Source organism: Dromiciops gliroides, chromosome 2 (genome assembly GCF_019393635.1).
Source record: "Dromiciops gliroides isolate mDroGli1 chromosome 2, mDroGli1.pri, whole genome shotgun sequence".
NCBI lineage: Eukaryota > Metazoa > Chordata > Mammalia > Microbiotheria > Microbiotheriidae > Dromiciops > Dromiciops gliroides.
This window is the reverse complement of record NC_057862.1, coordinates 112235797-112239876: the sequence shown is the minus strand read 5'-3', so window position 1 is coordinate 112239876 and position 4080 is coordinate 112235797.

Genomic DNA, 4080 nt, shown 5'->3' with positions numbered 1-4080 from the left:
CAATATCATACTGTTTGTATTCTCAAGCAGTGGGGGAGGAACAGGAGGAATGGAGAGAATTTGGAATTCAAATTTTTTTAAAAATGAATGTTAAAAATGTTTTGATGTAATTGAGAAATAGTTAATGAAAGAAATATATATATATATATATTTTGGTGAGGCAATTGGGGTTAAGTGACTTGCCTAGAGTCACATAGCTAGTAATTGTTGAGTGTCTGAGGTCAGATTTGAACTCAGGTCCTCCTGAATCCAAGTTCAGTGCTCTATCCACTGCGTCTCTTAGCTGCCCCTCGAAAGAAATATTTTTAAAAGAAATAATCCAAAGGTCCCCACCAATGCCACAGCCACATATAGCAATGAGAAATCTTTCTTCCTCTGTTTTTCTTGGAATCTGTTTGAAATTGACCAGGTGAAAATTTACAGTCACAATGTTTTCCTTCTTCTCCCATCAGAATTTTTTCTAAAGACATAAAATCCAGTGTGGTATCTCTGCCATGCAGTTAAGCTGCTACTTGGGGCTCTTCTTGGACAGTCTGAGGTTTTTTTTTTTATTGATTGATTTTTTGCTTTAATGAATTCTTGAGCACATGATTTTGAGGAGTCCATACTAGGAGTCAGCCCAGCAGCCTAAAAGTCCCATCATCACAGGGCCCACAGAATTTTCCCATACAACAGTTTCCATTCTGCTTAACAGGCACCATTACTTGGATTTCAGTCACAATATAAAAGTTTAGTTTTGAATTTAAGAAAAAAAAAGGAAGAGAAAAAAGCTAATTGATGTTCATTGGTTATTTGATGATGATATGCTAATCACTGCTAATTGATATTGGGAGGGAGAGAATACATCAGAATGGGATCTCAAGCTAATAACATTAGAACAACCCCACTGCCCCTAAGGGGTACCCTTAGAATCCTGAGGGGGTGATATAATCAACTGAGCTGAGCACTTGCCAGTTTATATATGGGTTGAGAGAGTACAGAGCCTTAATATATATTATATACAACTATCACTTTCTAATCTATCATGAATTCTAAGATAAAATGGTTATTTCCTCCCAAGATTCTGTAACAATTGGAATGACACCACCTGCTGGAGAGCTACTGTAGGAAAGCTCCGCCATGAGGAGAAGGCATCTGAGGGCAAGCCATGTGGCTTTTCTTTGGTGTCAGGAAGTGACGTTTGCTTGTGGGAGGAAGAAGGAGCAAGGCAGGCTCTCTGGCTCTCTGGCTCTTTTTTTTTTTTTTTCCCCAGGGCTCTCCTGGAGAGCAGAACAGGAGAACTGTAGCTCCCCAAGATAGATAGCTGAATCTAGGCCTTTTTCTCTCTCTCTTCACCAAATTCTTATTCTCCTTAATAAATGCTTAAAAGTCTGCCTCTTGCTAAAGCTTATAATTTATTGGCGACCACTCATTAGATTTTAGACAGACTAGCTGGAATTTTAGCACCTTACAATTCCCATAATTTCTTGCACCAGACCCCAAACCAAACCATGTATAATGAGCGGACTGGGCAATGAGTTCTCAATCCCTGGAGCATGCTCATATTTGCCCTTCCTGGTGGGTCATACAGAGCACATACAATACTACCTGCCTGTTTCCAATCCAACATATGGTTTTGGTGAGCCTACTTCCATCCATGAGTAACTGGGTGGTTGGTTCTGTGTGGTGATGAAAAGTCTTCTGGTTGGCTGAGGAACTGAAGGAACTGATGAGTCTACAGGCATGGAGCTGGGCCTGAGTTTTCATACAAAAGGATTGGTACTCACCACCCTCAACCCCTTTGCACTATTCTGTCCTGGCAACAATCAAGATAAAGATTACTTTGGGATTCTGGGCAAGGGAGAGAGACATCTGTCCTATCTCCCATCCAGTCACCATGTGTCTATGAATGAATGGAACCTTTGTTTCTTTTCTGATGGTAGGAGAATGGGTCTTTTTTCTTTTTTTTTGGTGAGGCAATTGGGGCTAAGTGACTTGCCCAGGGTCACACAGCTAGTAAGTGTTAAGTGTCTGAGGCTGGATTTGAACTCAGGTCTTCCTGACTCCAGGGCTGGTGCTCTATCCACTGTGCCATCTAGCTGCCCCAGGAGAATGGGTCTTGAGAGATAATAGGTGAGTTCAGGAGATCCATCAGAGTCATTGGAGAGGTCTCATAAGCAACCAGAGCAGCTGTCAGTGCCAGCTGAATCTGGTGATGAGCTTGTGTAGCAGGTGAGTGACCTACTTGACCCAGCCCATCAATAGATTGACCCATCAGCCTGAATCTGTAAGGAGCCAGCCCAGCTAAGCAAGTGATCAAAGCCACATCTAGAATCTAACTTGGTAGAAACCCCACAAAGGAAGAAAGGGACTCCTAGGGCCAAGAGTCTCAAGTGCTCCTCAGCCCCCCATTTTCTCTACGTGTGGCCCTTTAAGTTACACATGTCTTCCCAGGGACCTTGTGCATACGAGGGAGGAGTTCACCTCCCAATTTTAAGGGGTGGGGAAGAAGGAGGTTGCTTTGTAACTAGTGCTCTTGTTATATCTTCTTAGTAAATATCCTTTGGTAAAAGCTAATTGTTGGGGCGGCTAGGTGGCGCAGTGGATAAAGCACCGGCCCTGGATTCAGGAGTACCTGAGTTCAAATCTGGCCTCAGACACTTGACACTTACTAGCTGTGTGACCCCAGGCAAGTCACTTAACCCACATTGCCCCGCAAAAAAAAAAAAAAAAAAAAAAAAAAAAAAAAAAAAAGCTAATTGTTATCAATTCATTGAACTTATATAAATAAATTGGGGAGCATGTTGGATGAAGGCTTGTGAAAAACAGTAATAGAAACCCCAACCTCTTAGGACTATTCCTGGAACCATGAGAGGGGAAATAATCATTTCCCCCTGGGAAATGGGTTTCCCCCAACCCCCTTGTTGGGAGAATAAGCCCAGAGAGTGTGTTATACATGCTTCACCATCACATCACATCCAGTCATCCACACAGGCCATTTTCCATCTGCCTATTACTGTCTCACTTCTCCCACCTGGACAAGCATTCTTCACACCGGACCTCCAGAGTCTATGTCCCTTATGACCCTGGAGAAATCTATCCATTCATCTTTGGTGTTCCCACCCTGAAATTCAGCATGACTGAATGCAAATTTACCTAACCCACTATATCTAGTTGGCCCCAGATCCTAGACCAGACCATACTTCACTTATATATCCCATTTATCTGTCCATTCAAGTCATCTCAGCATCTGCCTATTGCTTAGTACATGCCTCTGCTCCCCAACTGACTTTTTTTATCTCTTTCTCTAGGCACAATAATCAAATCAATAGTATCATTCATTGTTCTATTACTTTTGCAAAGCTCCAATCAATTTCCCTAAGGATCAACTCACCATTCTGGTGACTCTCCAGAAACTCCCTTCCCTGGTTACTTTTTTTTTGGGGGGGGGCAATGAGGGCTAAGTGATTTGCCCAGGGTCACACAGCTAGTAAGTGTCAAGTGTCTGAGGCTGAATTTGAACTCAGGTCCTCCTGAATCCAAGGCTGGTGCTTTATCCACTGCACCATCTAGCTGCCCTTCAGGGCTATTTTTTCTTTTCTTTTCTTTTTTTTTGCGGGGCAATAGGGGTTAAGTGACTTGCCCAAGGTCACACAGCTAGTAAGTGTCAAGTGTCTGAGGCTGGATTTGAACTCAGGTACTCCTGAATCCAGGGCCAGTGCTTTATCCACTGTACCACCTAGCTGCCCCGCCCCCCCCCCCAGCTACTTTTTAAGTGCTGTTTTCCTCTATTAGGATGTAAGGCCTATGAGAATGAAAGAAGAGATTGACTCAATTGACTCAATTTTTGGTTTTGTATTCCCAGCCCTTAGCACAGTGCCTGGCATACAGTGAGCACTTAATAAATGCTTTTGAATTTGCTGGTTTTATTTTGGTCACCTGTTTCTCCAAATTAGTCAGAATCAGGTCCAGCATAATCGTTTTCTTCATCACTTTCTCCATATTTCAAATAATAATATTATTATGACAAATTTTGAATTTACCACATAGTCTCCTTTAACAGAAAATAAGCTCCAGAAACTAACCAGATAATGTAGTCAC